The sequence below is a fragment of the Heterodontus francisci genome, chromosome 1 (genome assembly GCF_036365525.1).
Source record: "Heterodontus francisci isolate sHetFra1 chromosome 1, sHetFra1.hap1, whole genome shotgun sequence".
Taxonomy (NCBI): domain Eukaryota; kingdom Metazoa; phylum Chordata; class Chondrichthyes; order Heterodontiformes; family Heterodontidae; genus Heterodontus; species Heterodontus francisci.
In genome coordinates this window covers 76,825,485-76,846,317 of record NC_090371.1, presented here as the reverse complement: position 1 = coordinate 76,846,317, position 20,833 = coordinate 76,825,485, and positions in this window count along the sequence as shown.

Here is a 20,833-nt window from a genome sequence, read left to right as displayed (position 1 = left end):
GAGAGAGAGAGAGAGTGAGCGTGGGAGGAGAGAGAGAGAAGGAGTGAGCGTGGGAGGAGAGAGAGAGAGAGAGGGAGTGAGCGTGGGAGAGAGAGAGAGAGAAAGAGAGAGAGGGAATGAGCGTGGGAGGAGAGAGAGAGAGAGGGAGTGAGCGTGGGAGGAGAGAGAAAGAGAGAGAGAGGGAGTGAGCGTGTGAGGAGAGAGAAAGAGAGAGAGAGGGAGTGAGCGTGGGAGGAGAGAGAGAGAGAGTGAGCGTGGGAGAAAGAAAGAGAGAGAGAGGGAATGAGCGTGGGACGAGAGAGAGAGAAATAGAGGGGGAGTGAGCGTGGGAGCAGACGAAAAGTGACAGAGAGGGAGTGAGCGTGGGAGGAGAGAGAGAGAGAGTGAGCGTGGGAGAAAGAGAGAGAGAGAGAGGGAGTGAGCGTGGGAGGAGAGAGAGAGAGAGTGAGCATGGGAGAAAGAGAGAGAGAGAGAGGGAGTGAGCGTGGGAGGAGAGGGAGAGTGAGCGTGGGAGAAGGAGAGAGAGAGAGAGTGAGCGTGGGAGAGAGAGAGAGAGAGAGAGCGAGTGAGCGTGGGAGAAAGAGAGAGAGAGAGGGAGTGAGCATGGGAGGAGAGAGAGAGAGGGAGTGAGCGTGGGAGGAGAGAGAGAGAGGGAGTGAGCGTGGGAGAGAGAGAGAGGGAATGAGCGTGGGAGAAAGAGAGAGAGAGAGAAAGAGGGAGTGAGCATGGGGAGAGGGAGTGAGCGTGGGAGAGGAGAGAGAGAGAGAGAGAGAGAGAGTGAGCGTGGGAGAAAGAGAGAGAGAGTGAGCGAGAGAGAAAGAGAGAGAGAGTGAGCGTGGGAGAAAGAGAGAGAGAGAGAGAGAGAGTGAGCATGGTGGAAAGAGAGAGAGAGTGAGCATGGGAGAAAGAGAGAGAGAGTGAGCGTGGGAGGAGAGAGAGAGAAGGAGTGAGCGTGGGAAGAGAGAGAGAGAGAGAGAGATGGAATGAGCGTGGGAGGAGAGAGAGAGAGAGAGAGGGAGTGAGCGTGGGAGGAGAGAGAGAGAGAAATAGAGGGGGAGTGAGCGTGGGAGCAGAGAAAAAGAGAGAGAGAGGGAGTGAGCGTGTGAGGAGAGAGAAAGAGAGTGAGAGGGAGTGAGCGTGGGAGGAGAGAGAGAGAGAAATAGAGGGGGAGTGAGCGTGGGAGCAGAGAAAAAGAGAGAGAGGGAGTGAGTGTGGGAGGAGAGAGAGAGAGAGTGAGCGTGGGAGAAAGAGAGAGAGAGAGAGGAAGTGAGCGTGGGAGAAAGAGAGAGAGAGAGAGTGAGCGTGGGAGGAGAGAGATAGAAGGAGTGAGCGTGGGAGGAGAGAGAGAGAGAGAGGGAGTGAGCGTGGGAGAGAGAGAGAGGGGGAATGAGCGTGGGAGAGAGAGAGAGGGGGAATGAGCGTGGGAGGAGAGAGAGAGAGAGGGAGTGAGCGTGGGAGGAGAGAGAAAGAGAGAGAGGGAGTGAGCGTGTGAGGAGAGAGAAAGAGAGAGCGAGGGAGTGAGCGTGGGAGGAGAGAGAGAGAGAGTGAGCGTGGGAGAAAGAGAGAGAGAGAGGGAATGAGCGTGGGACGAGAGAGAGAGAAATAGAGGGGGAGTGAGGGTGGGAGCAGACGAAAAGAGAGAGAGAGGGAGTGAGCGTGGGAGGAGAGAGAGTGAGAGTGAGCGTGGGAGAAAGAGAGAGAGAGAGAGGGAGTGAGCGTGGGAGGAGAGAGAGAGTGAGCATGGGAGAAGGAGAGAGAGAGAGTGAGTGTGGGAGAAAGAGAGAGAGAGAGCGAGTGAGCGTGGGAGAGAGAGGGAGTGAGCATGGGAGGAGAGAGAGAGAGGGAGTGAGCGTGGGAGAGAGAGAGAGGGAATGAGCGGGGGAGATAGAGAGAGAGAGAGAGAGGGAGAGAGTGTGTGAGCGTGGGAGAAAGAGAAAGAGAGTGAGAGAGTGAGCAAGAGAGAAAGAGAGAGAGAGTGAGCGTGGGAGAAAGAGAGAGAGAGAGAGTGAGCGTGGGAGAGAGACAGAGAGAGAGAGAGTGTGTGAGCGTGGGAGAAAGAGAAAGAGAGTGAGAGAGTGAGCGAGAGAGAAAGAGAGAGAGAGAGAGAGAGAGTGAGCATGGTGGAAAGAGAGAGAGAGTGAGCATGGGAGAAAGAGAGAGAGAGTGAGCGTAGGAGGAGAGAGAGAGAAGGAGTGAGCGTGGGAGGAGAGAGAGAGAGAGAGAGAGGGAGTGAGCGAGCGTGGGAGAGAGAGAGAGATGGAATGAGCGTGGGAGGAGAGAGAGAGAGAGAGGGAGTGAGCGTGGGAGGAGAGAGAGAGAGAAATATAGGGGGAGTGAGCGTGGGAGCAGAGAAAAAGAGAGAGAGAGGGAGTGAGCGTGTGAGGAGAGAGAAAGAGAGAGAGAGGGAGTGAGCGTGGGAGGAGAGAGAGAGAAACTGGAGGGGGAGTGAGCGTGGGAGCAGAGAAAAAGAGAGAGAGAGGGAGTGAGCGTGGGAGGAGAGAGAGAGAGTGAGCGTGGGAGAAAGAGAGAGAGAGAGAATGAGCGTGGGAGGAGAGAGAGAAGGAGTGAGCGTGGGAGGAGAGAGAGAGAGAGAGGGAATGAGCGTGGGAGGAGAGAGAGAGAGAGGGAGTGAGCGTGGGAGGAGAGAGAAAGAGAGAGAGGGAGTGAGCGTGTGAGGAGAGAGAAAGAGAGAGAGAGGGAGTGAGCGTGGGAGGAGAGAGAGAGAGAGTGAGCATGGGAGAAAGAGAGAGAGAGAGGGAATGAGCGTGGGACGAGAGAGAGAGAAATAGAGGGGGAGTGAGCGTGGGAGCAGACGTAAAGAGAGAGAGAGGGAGTGAGCGTGGGAGGAGAGAGAGAGAGAGTGAGCGTGGGAGAAAGAGAGAGAGAGAGGGAGTGAGCGTGGGAGGAGAGAGAGAGAGAGTGAGCGTGGGAGAAAGAGAAAGAGAGAGCGAGTGAGCGTGGGAGAAAGAGAGAGAGAGAGGGAGTGAGCATGGGAGGAGAGAGAGAGAGGGAGTGAGCGTGGGAGGAGAGAGAGAGAGGGACTGAGCGTTGGAGGAGAGAGAGAGAGAGAGGGAGTGAGCGTGGGAGAAAGAGAGAGAGAGTGAGCGTGGGATGAAGAGAGAGAGAGAGAGGGAGTGAGCATGGGAGGAGAGAGAGAGAGAGAGGGAGTGAGCATGGGAGAAAGAGAGAGAGAGGGAGTGAGCTTGGGAGAAAGAGAAAGAGAGAGAGTGTGTGAGCGTGGGAGAAAGAGAAAGAGAGTGAGAGAGTGAGCGAGAGAGAAAGAGAGAGAGAGTGAGCGTGGGAGAAAGAGAGAGAGAGAGTGAGCGTGGGAGAAAGAGAGTGTGAGCATGGGAGGAGAGAGAGAGAGACAGAGAGAGAGAGTGAGCGTGGGAGGTGAGAGAGAGAGAGGGAGTGAGCGTGGGAGGTGAGAGGGAGTGAGCGTGGGAGGTGAGAGGAAGTGAGAGTGAGAGGGAGTGAGTGTGGGAGATGAGGGGGAGTGAGCGTGGGAGTTGAGGGGGAGTGAGCGTTGGAGGTGAGGGGGAGTGAGCGTGGGAGGTGAGAGAGAGAGTGAGCGTAAGCGTGGGAGGAGAGAGAGGGAGTGACCGTAAGCATGGGAGGAGAGAGAGAGGGAGTGTGTGTGGGAGGAGAGAGGGAGTGAGCATGGGAGGAGAGAGAGAGAGAGAGAGAGAGGGAGTGACCATGGGAGAAAGAGAGAGAGAGGGAGTGAGCGTGGGAGAAAGAGAGAGAGAGAGAGTGTGTGAGCGTGGGAGAAAGATAAAGAGAGTGAGAGAGTGAGCGAGAGAGAAAGAGAGAGAGAGTGAGCGTGGGAGAAAGAGAGAGAGAGAGTGAGCGTGGGAGAAAGTGAGAGAGAGAGAGTGAGCGTGGGAGAAAGAGAGTGTGAGCATGGGAGGAGAGAGAGAGAGACAGAGAGAGAGAGTGAGCGTGGGAGGTGAGAGAGAGAGGGAGTGAGCGTGGGAGGTGAGAGGGAGTGAGCGTGGGAGGTGAGAGCGAGTGAGCGTGGGAGGTGAGAGGAAGTGAGCGTGAGAGGGAGTGAGTGTGGGAGATGAGGGGGAGTGAGCGTGGGAGGTGAGGGGGAGTGAGCGTTGGAGGTGAGGGGGAGTGAGCGTGCGAGGTGAGAGAGAGGGAGTGACCGTAAGCATGGGAGGAGAGAGAGAGGGAGTGAGTGTGGGAGGAGAGAGAGAGCAAGCGTGGGAGAAGGAGAGAGAGAGAGAGTGAGCGTGGGAGAAAGAGAGAGAGAGAGAGCAAGTGAGCGTGGGAGAAAGAGAGAGAGAGAGGGAGTGAGCGTGGGAGGAGAGAGAGAGAGGGAGTGAGCGTGGGAGGAGAGAGAGAGAGGGAGTGAGCGTGGGAGGAGAGAGAGAGAGAGAGGGAGTGAGCGTCGGAGAGAGAGAGAGGGAATGAGCGTGGGAGAAAGAAAGAGAGAGAGAGAGAGAGAGAGAGTGAGCGTGGGAGAAAGAGAGAGAGAGTGAGCGTGGGAGAAAGAGAGAGAGAGAGAGAGAGTGAGCATGGTGGAAAGAGAGAGAGAGTGAGCGTGGGAGAAAGAGAGAGAGAGTGAGCGTGGGAGGAGAGAGAGAGAGGGAGTGAGCGTGGGAGGAGAGAGAGAGAGAGAGGGAGTGAGCGTGGGAGAGAGAGAGAGGGAATGAGCGTGGGAGAAAGAAAGAGAGAGAGTGAGTGAGCGAGAGAGAAAGAGAGAGAGAGTGAGCGTGGGAGAAAGAGAGAGAGAGAGAGAGAGTGAGCATGGTGGAAAGAGAGAGAGAGTGAGCGTGGGAGAAAGAGAGAGAGAGTGAGCGTGGGAGGAGAGAGAGAGAAGGAGTGAGTGTGGGAGGAGAGAGAGAGAGGGAGTGAGCGTGGGAGGAGAGAGAGAGAGGGAGTGAGCGTGGGAGGAGAGAGAGAGAGAGAGGGAGTGAGCGTGGGAGAGAGAGAGAGGGAATGAGCGTGGGAGAAAGAAAGAGAGAGAGAGAGAGAGAGAGAGTGAGCGTGGGAGAAAGAGAGAGAGAGTGAGCGTGGGAGAAAGAGAGAGAGAGAGAGAGAGTGAGCATGGTGGAAAGAGAGAGAGAGTGAGCGTGGGAGAAAGAGAGAGAGAGTGAGCGTGGGAGGAGAGAGAGAGAGGGAGTGAGCGTGGGAGGAGAGAGAGAGAGAGAGGGAGTGAGCGTGGGAGAGAGAGAGAGGGAATGAGCGTGGGAGAAAGAAAGAGAGAGAGTGAGTGAGCGAGAGAGAAAGAGAGAGAGAGTGAGCGTGGGAGAAAGAGAGAGAGAGAGAGAGAGTGAGCATGGTGGAAAGAGAGAGAGAGTGAGCGTGGGAGAAAGAGAGAGAGAGTGAGCGTGGGAGGAGAGAGAGAGAAGGAGTGAGTGAGCATGGGAGAAAGAGAGAGAGAGGGAGTGAGCTTGGGAGAAAGAGAAAGAGAGAGAGTGTGTGAGCGTGGGAGAAAGAGAAAGAGAGTGAGAGAGTGAGCGAGAGAGAAAGAGAGAGAGAGTGAGCGTGGGAGAAAGAGAGAGAGAGAGTGAGCGTGGGAGAAAGAGAGTGTGAGCATGGGAGGAGAGAGAGAGAGTGAGCGTGGGAGAAAGAGAGAGAGAGAGAATGAGCGTGGGAGGAGAGAGAGAAGGAGTGAGCGTGGGAGGAGAGAGAGAGAGAGAGGGAATGAGCGTGGGAGGAGAGAGAGAGAGAGGGAGTGAGCGTGGGAGGAGAGAGAAAGAGAGAGAGGGAGTGAGCGTGTGAGGAGAGAGAAAGAGAGAGAGAGGGAGTGAGCGTGGGAGGAGAGAGAGAGAGAGTGAGCATGGGAGAAAGAGAGAGAGAGAGGGAATGAGCGTGGGACGAGAGAGAGAGAAATAGAGGGGGAGTGAGCGTGGGAGCAGACGTAAAGAGAGAGAGAGGGAGTGAGCGTGGGAGGAGAGAGAGAGAGAGTGAGCGTGGGAGAAAGAGAGAGAGAGAGGGAGTGAGCGTGGGAGGAGAGAGAGAGAGAGTGAGCGTGGGAGAAAGAGAAAGAGAGAGCGAGTGAGCGTGGGAGAAAGAGAGAGAGAGAGGGAGTGAGCATGGGAGGAGAGAGAGAGAGGGAATGAGCGTGGGAGAAAGAAAGAGAGAGAGTGAGTGTGCGAGAGAGAAAGAGAGAGAGAGTGAGCGTGGGAGAAAGAGAGAGAGAGAGAGAGAGTGAGCATGGTGGAAAGAGAGAGAGAGTGAGCGTGGGAGAAAGAGAGAGAGAGTGAGCGTGGGAGGAGAGAGAGAGAAGGAGTGAGTGTGGGAGGAGAGAGAGAGAGAGAGAGAGGGAGTGAGCGTGGGAGAGAGAGAGAGAGAGATGGAATGAGCGTGGGAGGAGAGAGAGAGAGAGAGAGAGAGGGAGTGAGCGTGGGAGGAGAGAGAGAGAGAAATAGAGGGGGAGTGAGCGTGGGAGCAGAGAAAAAGAGAGAGAGAGGGAGTGAGCGTGGGAGGAGAGAGAGAGAGAGTGAGCGTGGGAGAAAGAGAGAGAGAGAGAGGGAGTGAGCGTGGGAGGAGAGAGAGAGAGAGAGAGTGAGCGTGGGAGGAGAGAGAGAGAAGGAGTGAGCGTGGGAGGAGAGAGAGAGAGAGAGGGAGTGAGCGTGGGAGAGAGAGAGAGAGAGAGAGAGAGAGAGGGAATGAGCGTGGGAGGAGAGAGAGAGAGAGGGAGTGAGCGTGGGAGGAGAGAGAAAGAGAGAGAGGGAGTGAGCGTGTGAGGAGAGAGAAAGAGAGAGAGAGGGAGTGAGCGTGGGAGGAGAGAGAGAGAGAGAGAGCGTGGGAGAAAGAGAGAGAGAGAGAGAGGGAATGAGCCTGTGACGAGAGAGAGAGAAATAGAGGGGGAGTGAGCGTGGGAGCAGACGAAAAGAGAGAGAGAGGGAGTGAGCGTGGGAGGAGAGAGAGAGAGAGTGAGCGTGGGAGAAAGAGAGAGAGAGAGAGGGAGTGAGCGTGGGAGGAGAGGGAGAGTGAGCGTGGGAGAAGGAGAGAGAGAGAGAGTGAGCGTGGGAGAAAGAGAGAGAGAGAGAGCAAGTGAGCGTGGGAGAAAGAGAGAGAGAGAGGGAGTGAGCGTGGGAGGAGTGAGAGAGAGGGAGTGAGCGTGGGAGGAGAGAGAGAGAGGGAGTGAGCGTGGGAGGAGAGAGAGAGAGGGAGTGAGCGTGGGAGGAGAGAGAGAGAGAGAGGGAGTGAGCGTGGGAGAGAGAGAGAGGGAATGAGCGTGGGAGAAAGAAAGAGAGAGAGAGAGAGAGAGAGAGTGAGCGTGGGAGAAAGAGAGAGAGAGTGAGCGTGGGAGAAAGAGAGAGAGAGAGAGAGAGAGAGTGAGCATGGTGGAAAGAGAGAGAGAGTGAGCGTGGGAGAAAGAGAGAGAGAGTGAGCGTGGGAGGAGAGAGAGAGAGGGAGTGAGCGTGGGAGGAGAGAGAGAGAGAGAGGGAGTGAGCGTGGGAGAGAGAGAGAGGGAATGAGCGTGGGAGAAAGAAAGAGAGAGAGTGAGTGAGCGAGAGAGAAAGAGAGAGAGAGTGAGCGTGGGAGAAAGAGAGAGAGAGAGAGAGAGTGAGCATGGTGGAAAGAGAGAGAGAGTGAGCGTGGGAGAAAGAGAGAGAGAGTGAGCGTGGGAGGAGAGAGAGAGAAGGAGTGAGTGTGGGAGGAGAGAGAGAGAGAGAGAGAGGGAGTGAGCGTGGGAGAGAGAGAGAGAGAGATGGAATGAGCGTGGGAGGAGAGAGAGAGAGAGAGAGAGAGGGAGTGAGCGTGGGAGGAGAGAGAGAGAGAAATAGAGGGGGAGTGAGCGTGGGAGCAGAGAAAAAGAGAGAGAGAGGGAGTGAGCGTGGGAGGAGAGAGAGAGAGAGTGAGCGTGGGAGAAAGGGAGAGAGAGAGAGGGAGTGAGCGTGGGAGGAGAGAGAGAGAGAGAGAGTGAGCGTGGGAGGAGAGAGAGAGAAGGAGTGAGCGTGGGAGGAGAGAGAGAGAGAGAGGGAGTGAGCGTGGGAGAGAGAGAGAGAGAGAGAGAGAGAGAGGGAATGAGCGTGGGAGGAGAGAGAGAGAGAGGGAGTGAGCGTGGGAGGAGAGAGAAAGAGAGAGAGGGAGTGAGCGTGTGAGGAGAGAGAAAGAGAGAGAGAGGGAGTGAGCGTGGGAGGAGAGAGAGAGAGAGAGAGCGTGGGAGAAAGAGAGAGAGAGAGAGAGGGAATGAGCCTGGGACGAGAGAGAGAGAAATAGAGGGGGAGTGAGCGTGGGAGCAGACGAAAAGAGAGAGAGAGGGAGTGAGCGTGGGAGGAGAGAGAGAGAGAGTGAGCGTGGGAGAAAGAGAGAGAGAGAGAGGGAGTGAGCGTGGGAGGAGAGGGAGAGTGAGCGTGGGAGAAGGAGAGAGAGAGAGAGTGAGCGTGGGAGAAAGAGAGAGAGAGTGAGTGAGCGTGGAGAAAGAGAGAGAGAGAGGGAGTGAGCATGGGAGGAGAGAGAGAGAGAGAGGGAGTGAGCGTGGGAGAGAGAGAGAGGGAATGAGCGTGGGAGAAAGAGAGAGAGAGAGAGGTAGTGAGCGTGGGGAGAGGGAGTGAGCGTGGGAGAGGAGAGAGAGAGAGAGAGAGAGAGTGAGCGTGGGAGAAAGAGAGAGAGAGTGAGCGAGAGAGAAAGAGAGAGAGAGTGAGCGTGGGAGAAAGAGAGAGAGAGAGAGAGAGAGTGAGCATGGTGGAAAGAGAGAGAGAGTGAGCATGGGAGAAAGAGAGAGAGAGTGAGCGTGGGAGGAGAGAGAGAGAAGGAGTGAGCGTGGGAGGAGAGAGAGAGAGAGAGGGAGTGAGCGAGCGTGGGAGAGAGAGAGAGATGGAATGAGCGTGGGAGGAGAGAGAGAGAGAGAGAGGGAGTGAGCGTGGGAGGAGAGAGAGAGAGAAATAGAGGGGGAGTGAGCGTGGGAGCAGAGAAAAAGAGAGAGAGAGGGAGTGAGCGTGGGAGGAGAGAGAGAGAGAGTGAGCGTGGGAGAAAGAGAGAGAGAGAGAGTGTGTGAGCGTGGGAGAAAGAGAAAGAGAGTGAGAGAGTGAGCGAGAGAGAAAGAGAGAGAGAGTGAGCGTGGGAGAAAGAGAGAGAGAGAGTGAGCGTGGGAGAAAGTGAGAGAGAGAGAGTGAGCGTGGGAGAAAGAGAGTGTGAGCATGGGAGGAGAGAGAGAGAGAGAGAGAGTGAGCGTGGGAGGTGAGAGAGAGAGGGAGTGAGCGTGGGAGGTGAGAGGGAGTGAGTGTGGGAGATGAGGGGGAATGAGCGTGGGAGGTGAGGGGGAGTGAGCGTTGGAGGTGAGGGGGAGTGAGCGTGGGAGGTGAGAGAGAGGGAGTGACCGTAAGCATGGGAGGAGAGAGAGAGGGAGTGAGTGTGGGAGGAGAGAGAAAGCGAGCGTGGGAGAAGGAGAGAGAGAGAGAGTGAGCGTGGGAGAAAGAGAGAGAGAGCGAGTGAGCGTGGGAGAAAGAGAGAGAGAGAGGGAGTGAGCGTGGGAGGAGAGAGAGATGGAGTGAGCGTGGGAGGAGAGAGAGGGAGTGAGCGTGGGAGAGAGAGAGAGGGAATGAGCGTGGGAGAAAGAGAGAGAGAGAGAGAGAGAGAGAGAGTGAGCGTGGGAGAAAGAGTGAGGGAGTGAGCGAGAGAGAAAGAGAGAGGGAGTGAGCGTGGGAGAAAGAGAGAGAGAGAGAGAGTGAGCATGGTGGAAAGAGAGAGAGAGTGAGCGTGGGAGAAAGAGAGAGAGAGTGAGCGTGGGAGGAGAGAGAGAGAAGGAGTGAGCGTGGGAGGAGAGAGAGAGAGAGAGAGGGAGTGAGCGTGGGAGAGAGAGAGAGAGAGATGGAATGAGCGTGGGAGGAGAGAGAGAGAGAGAGAGGGAGTGAGCGTGGGAGGAGAGAGAGAGAGAAATAGAGGGGGAGTGAGCGTGGGAGCAGAGAAAAAGAGAGAGAGAGGGAGTGAGCGTGTGAGGAGAGAGAAAGAGAGAGAGAGGGAGTGAGCGTGGGAGGAGAGAGAGAGAGAAATAGAGGGGGAGTGAGCGTGGGAGCAGAGAAAAAGAGAGAGAGAGGGAGTGAGCATGGGAGGAGAGAGAGAGAGTGTGAGCGTGGGAGAAAGAGAGAGAGAGAGAGGGAGTGAGCGTGGGAGGAGAGAGAGAGAGGGAGTGAGCGTGGGAGGAGAGAGAGAGGAAGTGAGCGTGGGAGAAAGAGAGAGAGAGAGAGTGAGCGTGGGAGGAGAGAGAGAGAAGGAGTGAGCGTGGGAGGAGAGAGAGAGAGAGAGAGGGAGTGAGCGTGGGAGAGAGAGAGAGAGAAAGAGAGAGAGGGAATGAGCATGGGAGGAGAGAGAGAGAGAGGGAGTGAGCGTGGGAGGAGAGAGAAAGAGAGAGAGAGGGAGTGAGCGTGTGAGGAGAGAGAAAGAGAGAGAGAGGGAGTGAGCGTGGGAGGAGAGAGAGAGAGAGTGAGCGTGGGAGAAAGAAAGAGAGAGAGAGGGAATGAGCGTGGGACGAGAGAGAGAGAAATAGAGGGGGAGTGAGCGTGGGAGCAGACGAAAAGAGACAGAGAGGGAGTGAGCGTGGGAGGAGAGAGAGAGAGAGTGAGCGTGGGAGAAAGAGAGAGAGAGAGAGGGAGTGAGCGAGGGAGGAGAGGGAGAGTGAGCGTGGGAGAAGGAGAGAGAGAGAGAGTGAGCGTGGGAGAGAGAGAGAGAGAGAGAGCGAGTGAGCGTGGGAGAAAGAGAGAGAGAGAGGGAGTGAGCATGGGAGGAGAGAGAGAGAGGGAGTGAGCGTGGGAGGAGAGAGAGAGAGGGAGTGAGCGTGGGAGGAGAGAGAGAGAGAGAGAGGGAGTGAGCGTGGGAGAGAGAGAGAGGGAATGAGCGTGGGAGAAAGAGAGAGAGAGAGAAAGAGGGAGTGAGCATGGGGAGAGGGAGTGAGCGTGGGAGAGGAGAGAGAGAGAGAGAGAGAGAGAGTGAGCGTGGGAGAAAGAGAGAGAGAGTGAGCGAGAGAGAAAGAGAGAGCGAGTGAGCGTGGGAGAAAGAGAGAGAGAGAGAGAGAGAGAGTGAGCATGGTGGAAAGAGAGAGAGAGTGAGCATGGGAGAAAGAGAGAGAGAGTGAGCGTGGGAGGAGAGAGAGAGAAGGAGTGAGCGTGGGAAGAGAGAGAGAGAGAGAGATGGAATGAGCGTGGGAGGAGAGAGAGAGAGAGAGAGGGAGTGAGCGTGGGAGGAGAGAGAGAGAGAAATAGAGGGGGATTGAGCGTGGGAGCAGAGAAAAAGAGAGAGAGAGGGAGTGAGCGTGTGAGGAGAGAGAAAGAGAGAGAGAGGGAGTGAGCGTGGGAGGAGAGAGAGAGAGAAATAGAGGGGGAGTGAGCGTGGGAGCAGAGAAAAAGAGAGAGAGAGGGATTGAGTGTGGGAGGAGAGAGAGAGAGAGTGAGCGTGGGAGAAAGAGAGAGAGAGGGAGTGAGCGTGAGAGGAGAGAGAGAGAGAGTGAGCGTGGGAGAAAGAGAGAGAGAGAGAGTGAGCGTGGGAGGAGAGAGAGAGAAGGAGTGAGCGTGGGAGGAGAGAGAGAGAGAGAGGGAGTGAGCGTGGGAGAGAGAGAGAGGGGGAATGAGCGTGGGAGGAGAGAGAGAGAGAGGGAGTGAGCGTGGGAGGAGAGAGAAAGAGAGAGAGGGAGTGAGCGTGTGAGGAGAGAGAAAGAGAGAGAGAGGGAGTGAGCGTGGGAGGAGAGAGAGAGAGAGTGAGCGTGGGAGAAAGAGAGAGAGAGAGGGAATGAGCGTGGGACGAGAGAGAGAGAAATAGAGGGGGAGTGAGCGTGGGAGCAGACGAAAAGAGAGAGAGAGGGAGTGAGCGTGGGAGGAGAGAGAGTGAGAGTGAGCGTGGGAGAAAGAGAGAGAGAGAGAGGGAGTGAGCGTGGGAGGAGAGAGAGAGTGAGCATGGGAGAAGGAGAGAGAGAGAGTGAGTGTGGGAGAAAGAGAGAGAGAGAGAGAGAGCGAGTGAGCGTGGGAGAGAGAGGGAGTGAGCATGGGAGGAGAGAGAGAGAGGGAGTGAGCGTGGGAGAGAGAGAGAGGGAATGAGCGGGGGAGATAGAGAGAGAGAGAGAGAGGGAGAGAGTGTGTGAGCGTGGGAGAAAGAGAAAGAGAGTGAGAGAGTGAGCAAGAGAGAAAGAGAGAGAGAGTGAGCGTGGGAGAAAGAGAGAGAGAGAGAGTGAGCGTGGGAGAGAGACAGAGAGAGAGAGAGTGTGTGAGCGTGGGAGAAAGAGAAAGAGAGTGAGAGAGTGAGCGAGAGAGAAAGAGAGAGAGAGAGAGTGAGCATGGTGGAAAGAGAGAGAGAGTGAGCATGGGAGAAAGAGAGAGAGAGTGAGCGTAGGAGGAGAGAGAGAGAAGGAGTGAGCGTGGGAGGAGAGAGAGAGAGAGAGAGAGGGAGTGAGCGAGCGTGGGAGAGAGAGAGAGATGGAATGAGCGTGGGAGGAGAGAGAGAGAGGGAGTGAGCGTGGGAGGAGAGAGAGAGAGAAATATAGGGGGAGTGAGCGTGGGAGCAGAGAAAAAGAGAGAGAGAGGGAGTGAGCGTGTGAGGAGAGAGAAAGAGAGAGAGAGGGAGTGAGCGTGGGAGGAGAGAGAGAGAAACTGGAGGGGGAGTGAGCGTGGGAGCAGAGAAAAAGAGAGAGAGAGGGAGTGAGCGTGGGAGGAGAGAGAGAGAGTGAGCGTGGGAGAAAGAGAGAGAGAGAGAATGAGCGTGGGAGGAGAGAGAGAAGGAGTGAGCGTGGGAGGAGAGAGAGAGAGAGAGGGAATGAGCGTGGGAGGAGAGAGAGAGAGAGGGAGTGAGCATGGGAGGAGAGAGAAAGAGAGAGAGGGAGTGAGCGTGTGAGGAGAGAGAAAGAGAGAGAGAGGGAGTGAGCGTGGGAGGAGAGAGAGAGAGAGTGAGCATGGGAGAAAGAGAGAGAGAGAGGGAATGAGCGTGGGACGAGAGAGAGAGAGAAATAGAGGGGGAGTGAGCGTGGGAGCAGACGTAAAGAGAGAGAGAGGGAGTGAGCGTGGGAGGAGAGAGAGAGAGAGTGAGCGTGGGAGAAAGAGAGAGAGAGGGAGTGAGCGTGGGAGGAGAGAGAGAGAGAGTGAGCGTGGGAGAAAGAGTAAGAGAGAGCGAGTGAGCGTGGGAGAAAGAGAGAGAGAGAGGGAGTGAGCATGGGAGGAGAGAGAGAGAGGGAGTGAGCGTGGGAGGAGAGAGAGAGAGGGACTGAGCGTTGGAGGAGAGAGAGAGAGAGAGGGAGTGAGCGTGGAGAGAGAGAGAGGGAATGAGCGTGGGAGAAAGAGAGAGAGAGAGAGAGAGGGAGAGAGGGAGTGAGCGTGGGGAGAGGGAGTGAGCGTGGGAGAGGAGAGAGAGAGAGAGACGGAGAGTGAGCGTGGGAGAAAGAGAGAGAGAGAGAGAGAGAGTGAGCATGGTGGAAAGAGAGAGAGAGTGAGCATGGGAGAAAGAGAGAGAGAGAGAGAGAGAGAGTGTGCATGGTGGAAAGAGAGAGAGAGTGAGCGTGGGAGAAAGAGAGAGAGAGTGAGCGTGGGAGGAGAGAGAGAGAAGGAGTGAGCGTGGGAGGAGAGAGAGAGAGAGAGAGGGAGTGAGCGTGGGAGAGAGAGAGAAAGAGAGAGAGGGAGTGAGCCTGTGAGGAGAGAGAAAGAGAGAGAGAGGGAGTGAGCGTGGGAGGAGAGAGAGAGAGAGTGAGCGTGGGAGAAAGAGAGAGAGAGAGAGGGAGTGAGCGTGGGAGGAGAGAGAGAGAGAGGGAGTGAGTGTGGGAGGAGAGAGAGAGGAAGTGAGCGTGGGAGAAAGAGAGAGAGAGAGAGTGAGCGTGGGAGGAGAGAGAGAGAAGGAGTGAGCGTGGGAGGAGAGAGAGAGAGAGAGGGAGTGAGCGTGGGAGAGAGGGAATGAGCGTGGGAGGAGAGAGAGAGAGAGAGGGAGTGAGCGTGGGAGGAGAGAGAAAGAGAGAGAGAGGGAGTGAGCGTGGGAGGAGAGAGAGAGAGAGTGAGCGTGGGAGAAAGAGAGAGAGAGAGAGAGAGAGGGAATGAGCGTGGGACGAGAGAGAGAGAGAAATAGAGGGGGAGTGAGCGTGGGAGCAGATGAAAAGAGAGAGAGAGGGAGTGAGCGTGGGAGGAGAGAGAGAGAGAGTGAGCGTGGGAGAAAGAGAGAGAGAGAGAGGGAGTGAGCGTGGGAGGAGAGAGAGAGAGAGAGGGAGTGAGCGTGGGAGGAGAGAGAGAGGGAGTGAGCGTGGGAGGAAAGAGAGAGAGAGTGAGAGAGTGAGCGTGAGAGAAAGAGAGAGAGAGAGAGAGGGAATTAGCGTGGGAGGAGAGAGAGAGAGAGAGAGGGAGTGAGCGTGGGAGGAGAGAGAAAGAGAGAGAGGGAGTGAGGGAGTGAGCGTGTGAGGAGAGAGAGGGAGTGAGCGTGGGAGGAGAGAGAGAGAGAGTGAGCGTGGGAGAAAGAGAGAGAGAGAGAGAGAGAGGGAATGAGCGTGGGACGAGAGAGAGAAATAGAGGGGGAGTGAGCGTGGGAGCAGACGAAAAGAGAGAGAGAGGGAGTGAGCGTGGGAGGAGAGAGAGAGAGAGTGAGCGTGGGAGAAAGAGAGAGAGAGAGAGGGAGTGAGCGTGGGAGGAGAGAGAGAGAGAGGGAGTGAGCGTGGGAGGAGAGAGAGGGGGAGTGAGCGTGGGATGAAAGAGAGAGAGAGTGAGAGAGTGAGCGAGAGGGAAAGAGAGAGAGAGTGAGCGAGAGAGAAAGAGGGAGAGAGTGAGCGTGGGAGAAAGAGAGAGAGAGTGAGCGTGGGAGTAAGAGAGAGAGAGAGAGTGAGCGTGGGAGAGAGAGTGAGCGTGGGAGGTGAGAGAGAGAGAGAGGGAGTGAGCGTGGGAGGTGAGATGGAGTGAGCGTGGGAGGTGAGAGGAAGTGAGCGTGAGAGGGAGTGAGCGTGGGAGATGAGGGGGAGTGAGCGTGGAAGGTGAGGGGGAATGAGCGTGGGAGGTGAGGGGGAGAGAGTGAGCGTAAGCGTGGGAGGAGAGAGAGGGAGTGTCCGTAAGCATGGGAGGAAAGAGAGAGGGAGTGAGCGTGGGAGAAAGAGAGAGAGAGAGAGCGAGTGAGCGTGGGAGAAAGAGAGAGAGAGAGAGCGAGTGAGCGTGGGAGAAAGTGAGAGAGAGAGGGAGTGAGCGTGGGAGAGAGAGAGAGGGAATGAGCGTGGCAGAAAGAGAGAGAGAGAGAGAGGGAGAGGGAGAGAGGGAGTGAGCGTGGGGAGAGGGAGTGAGCGTGGGAGAGGAGAGAGAGAGAGAGAGAGTGAGCGTGGGAGAAAGAGAGAGAGAGTGAGCGAGAGAGAAAGAGAGAGAGAGTGAGCGTGGGAGAAAGAGAGAGAGAGAGAGAGAGAGAATGAGCATGGGAGAAAGAGAGAGAGAGTGAGCGTGGGAGAAAGAGAGAGAGAGTGAGCGTGGGAAGAGAGAGAGAGAAGGAGTGAGCGTGGGAGGAGAGAGAGAGAGAGAGAGAGAGGGAGTGAGCGTGGGAGAGAGAGAGAGAGAGAGAGAGAGGGAATGAGCGTGGGAGGAGAGAGAGAGAGGGAGTGAGCGTGGGAGGAGAGAGAAAGAGAGAGAGGGAGTGAGCGTGTGAGGAGAGAGAAAGAGAGAGAGAGGGAGTGAGCGTGGGACGAGAGAGAGAGAGAGTGAGCGTGGGAGAAAGAGAGAGAGAGAGAGAGAGAGAGAGAGAGAGGGAATGAGCGTGGGACGAGAGAGAGAGAGAAATAGAGGGGGAGTGAGCGTCGGAGCAGAGAAAAAGAGAGAGAGAGGGAGTGAGCGTGGGAGGAGAGAGAGAGAGAGTGAGCGTGGGGGAATCAGAGAGAGAGGGAGTGAGAGTGGGAGAAGAGAGAGAGAGAGGGAGTGAGCGTGGGAGGAGAGAGAGAGGGAGTGAGCATGGGAGAAAGAGAGAGAGAGAGAGTGAGCGTGGGAGGAGAGAGAGAGAAGAAGTGAGCGTGGGAGGAGAGAGAGAGAGAGTGAGCGTGGGAGAAATAGAGAGAGAGAGAAAGAGAGAGATGGGGAATGAGCGTGGGACGAGAGAGAGAGAAATAGAGGGGGAGTGAGCGTGGGAGCAGACGAAAAGAGAGAGAGAGGGAGTGAGCGTGGGAGGAGAGAGAGAGAGTGAGCGTGGGAGAAAGAGAGAGAGAGAGAGAGGGAGTGAGCGTGGGAGGAGAGAGAGAGAGAGGGAGTGAGCGTGGGAGGAGAGAGAGGGGGAGTGAGCGTGGGAGGAAAGAGAAAGAGAGTGAGAGAGTGAGCGAGAGAGAAAGAGAGAGAGAGTGAGCGAGAGAGAAAGAGAGAGAGAGAGTGAGCGTGGGAGAAAGAGAGAGAGAGTGAGCGTGGGAGAAAGAGAGAGAGAGAGAGTGAGCGTGGAAGAGAGAGAGAGTGAGCGTGGGAGGTGAGAGAGAGAGAGAGGGAGTGAGCGTGGGAGGTGAGAGAGAGAGAAGAGGGAGTGAGCGTGGGAGGTGAGATGGAGTGAGCGTGGGAGGTGAGAGGAAGTGAGCGTGAGAGGGAGTGAGCTTGGGAGATGAGGGGGAGTGAGCATGGGAGGTGAGGGGGAATGAGCGTGGGAGGTGAGGGAGAGTGAGCGTGGGAGGTGAGAGAGAGAGTGAGCGTTAGCGTGTGAGGAGAGAGAGGCAGTGTCCGTAAGCATGGGAGGAAAGAGAGAGGGAGTGAGCGTGTGGGGAGAGAGAGAGTGAGCGTGGGAGAAGGAGAGAGAGAGAGAGTGAGCGTGGGAGAAAGAGAGAGAGAGAGAGCGAGTGAGCGTGGGAGAAAGTGAGAGAGAGAGGGAGTGAGCGTGGGAGAGAGAGAGAGAGGGAATGAGCGTGGGAGAAAGAGAGAGAGAGAGAGGGAGAGAGGGAGTGAGCGTGGGGAGAGGGAGTGAGCGTGGGAGAGGAGAGAGAGAGAGAGAGTGAGCGTGGGAGAAAGAGAGAGAGAGTGAGCGAGAGAGAAAGAGAGAGAGAGTGAGCGTGGGAGAAAGAGAAAGAGAGAGAGAGAGAGAGAGAGAGTGAGCATGGGAGAAAGAGAGAGAGAGTGAGCGTGGGAGAAAGAGAGAGGGAGAAAGAGAGGGAGTGAGCGTGGGAGGAGAGAGAAAGAGAGAGAGGGAGTGAGCGTGTGAGGAGAGAGAGAGAGAGAGAGAGGGAGTGAGCGTGGGAGAAAGAGAGAGAGAGAAAGAGAGGGAGTGAGCGTGGGAGGAGAGAGAAAGAGAGAGAGGGAGTGAGCGTGTGAGGAGAGAGAAAGAGAGAGAGAGGGAGAGAGTGAGCGTGGGAGGTGAGAGAGAGAGGGAGTGAGCGTGGGAGGTGAGAGGGAGTGAGCGTGGGAGGTGAGAGCGAGTGAGCGTGGGAGGTGAGAGGAAGTGAGCGTGAGAGGGAGTGAGTGTGGGAGATGAGGGGGAGTGAGCGTGGGAGGTGAGGGGGAGTGAGCGTTGGAGGTGAGGGGGAGTGAGCGTGGGAGGTGAGAGAGAGGGAGTGACCGTAAGCATGGGAGGAGAGAGAGAGGGAGTGAGTGTGGGAGGAGAGAGAGAGCGAGCGTGGGAGAAGGAGAGAGAGAGAGAGTGAGCGTGGGAGAAAGAGAGAGAGAGAGAGCAAGTGAGCGTGGGAGAAAGAGAGAGAGAGAGGGAGTGAGCGTGGGAGGAGAGAGAGAGAGGGAGTGAGCGTGGGAGGAGGGAGAGAGAGGGAGTGAGCGTGGGAGGAGAGAGAGAGAGAGAGGGAGTGAGCGTGGGAGAGAGAGAGAGGGAATGAGCGTGGGAGAAAGAAAGAGAGAGAGAGAGAGAGAGAGAGAGTGAGCGTGGGAGAAAGAGAGAAAGAGTGAGTGAGCGAGAGAGAAAGAGAGTGAGAGTGAGCGTGGGAGAAAGAGAGAGAGAGAGAGAGAGAGTGAGAATGGTGGAAAGAGAGAGAGAGTGAGCGTGGGAGAAAGAGAGAGAGAGTGAGCGTGGGAGGAGAGAGAGAGAAGGAGAGTGTGGGAGGAGAGAGAGAGAGAGAGAGGGAGTGAGCGTGGGAGAGAGAGAGAGAGAGATGGAATGAGCGTGGGAGGAGAGAGAGAGAGAGAGAGGGAGTGAGCGTGGGAGGAGAGAGAGAGAGAAATAGAGGGGGAGTGAGCGTGGGAGCAGAGAAAAAGAGAGAGAGAGGGAGTGAGCGTGGGAGGAGAGAGAGAGAGAGTGAGCGTGGGAGAAAGAGAGAGAGAGAGAGGGAGTGAGCGTGGGAGGAGAAAGAGAGAGAGAGGGAGTGAGCGTGGGAGGAGAGAGAGAGGAAGTGAGCGTGGGAGAAAGAGAGAGAGAGAGTGAGCGTGGGAGGAGAGAGAGAGAAGGAGTGAGCGTGGGAGGAGAGAGAGAGAGAGAGAGAGTGAGCGTGGGAGAGAGAGAGAGAGAGAGAGAGAGAGAGGGAATGAGCGTGGGAGGAGAGAGAGAGAGGGAGTGAGCGTGGGAGGAGAGAGAAAGAGAGAGAGGGAGTGAGCGTGTGAGGAGAGAGAAAGAGAGAGAGAGGGAGTGAGCGTGGGAGGAGAGAGAGAGAGAGTGAGCGTGGGAGAAAGAGAGAGAGAGAGAGGGAGTGAGCGTGGGAGGAGAGAGAGAGAGAGGGAGTGAGTGTGGGAGGAGAGAGAGAGGAAGTGAGCGTGGGAGAAAGAGAGAGAGAGGGAGTGAGCGTGGGAGGAGAGAGAGGGGGAGTGAGCGTGGGAGGAAAGAGAGAGAGAGTGAGAGAGTGAGCGAGAGGGAAAGAGAGAGAGAGTGAGCGAGAGAGAAAGAGGGAGAGAGTGAGCGTGGGAGAAAGAGAGAGAGAGTGAGCGTGGGAGTAAGAGAGAGAGAGAGTGAGCGTGGGAGAGAGAGTGAGCGTGGGAGGTGAGAGAGAGAGAGAGGGAGTGAGCGTGGGAGGTGAGATGGAGTGAGCGTGGGAGGTGAGAGGAAGTGAGCGTGAGAGGGAGTGAGCGTGGGAGATGAGGGGGAGTGAGCGTGGAAGGTGAGGGGGAATGAGCGTGGGAGGTGAGGGGGAGAGAGTGAGCGTAAGCGTGGGAGGAGAGAGAGGGAGTGTCCGTAAGCATGGGAGGAAAGAGAGAGGGAGTGAGCGTGGGAGAAAGAGAGAGAGAGAGAGCGAGTGAGCGTGGGAGAAAGAGAGAGAGAGAGAGCGAGTGAGCGTGGGAGAAAGTGAGAGAGAGAGGGAGTGAGCGTGGGAGAGAGAGAGAGGGAATGAGCGTGGCAGAAAGAGAGAGAGAGAGAGAGGGAGAGGGAGAGAGGGAGTGAGCGTGGGGAGAGGGAGTGAGCGTGGGAGAGGAGAGAGAGAGAGAGAGAGTGAGCGTGGGAGAAAGAGAGAGAGAGTGAGCGAGAGAGAAAGAGAGAGAGAGTGAGCGTGGGAGAATGAGAGAGAGAGAGAGAGAGAGAATGAGCATGGGAGAAAGAGAGAGAGAGTGAGCGTGGGAGAAAGAGAGAGAGAGTGAGCGTGGGAAGAGAGAGAGAGAAGGAGTGAGCGTGGGAGGAGAGAGAGAGAGAGAGAGAGAGGGAGTGAGCGTGGGAGAGAGAGAGAGAGAGAGAGAGAGGGAATGAGCGTGGGAGGAGAGAGAGAGAGGGAGTGAGCGTGGGAGGAGAGAGAAAGAGAGAGAGGGAGTGAGCGTGTGAGGAGAGAGAAAGAGAGAGAGAGGGAGTGAGCGTGGGACGAGAGAGAGAGAGAGTGAGCGTGGGAGAAAGAGAGAGAGAGAGAGAGAGAGAGAGAGAGAGGGAATGAGCGTGGGACGAGAGAGAGAGAGAAATAGAGGGGGAGTGAGCGTCGGAGCAGAGAAAAAGAGAGAGAGAGGGAGTGAGCGTGGGAGGAGAGAGAGAGAGAGTGAGCGTGGGGGAATCAGAGAGAGAGGGAGTGAGAGTGGGAGAAGAGAGAGAGAGAGGGAGTGAGCGTGGGAGGAGAGAGAGAGGGAGTGAGCATGGGAGAAAGAGAGAGAGAGAGAGTGAGCGTGGGAGGAGAGAGAGAGAAGAAGTGAGCGTGGGAGGAGAGAGAGAGAGAGTGAGCGTGGGAGAAATAGAGAGAGAGAGAGAGAGAGAGATGGGGAATGAGCGTGGGACGAGAGAGAGAGAAATAGAGGGGGAGTGAGCGTGGGAGCAGACGAAAAGAGAGAGAGAGGGAGTGAGCGTGGGAGGAGAGAGAGAGAGTGAGCGTGGGAGAAAGAGAGAGAGAGAGAGAGGGAGTGAGCGTGGGAGGAGAGAGAGAGAGAGGGAGTGAGCGTGGGAGGAGAGAGAGGGGGAGTGAGCGTGGGAGGAAAGAGAAAGAGAGTGAGAGAGTGAGCGAGAGAGAAAGAGAGAGAGAGTGAGCGAGAGAGAAAGAGAGAGAGAGAGTGAGCGTGGGAGAAAGAGAGAGAGAGTGAGCGTGGGAGAAAGAGAGAGAGAGAGAGTGAGCGTGGAAGAGAGAGAGAGTGAGCGTGGGAGGTGAGAGAGAGAGAGAGGGAGTGAGCGTGGGAGGTGAGAGAGAGAGAAGAGGGAGTGAGCGTGGGAGGTGAGATGGAGTGAGCGTGGGAGGTGAGAGGAAGTGAGCGTGAGAGGGAGTGAGCTTGGGAGATGAGGGGGAGTGAGCATGGGAGGTGAGGGGGAATGAGCGTGGGAGGTGAGGGAGAGTGAGCGTGGGAGGTGAGAGAGAGAGTGAGCGTTAGCGTGTGAGGAGAGAGAGGCAGTGTCCGTAAGCATGGGAGGAAAGAGAGAGGGAGTGAGCGTGTGGGGAGAGAGAGAGTGAGCGTGGGAGAAGGAGAGAGAGAGAGAGTGAGCGTGGGAGAAAGAGAGAGAGAGAGAGCGAGTGAGCGTGGGAGAAAGTGAGAGAGAGAGGGAGTGAGCGTGGGAGAGAGAGAGAGAGGGAATGAGCGTGGGAGAAAGAGAGAGAGAGAGAGGGAGAGAGGGAGTGAGCGTGGGGAGAGGGAGTGAGCGTGGGAGA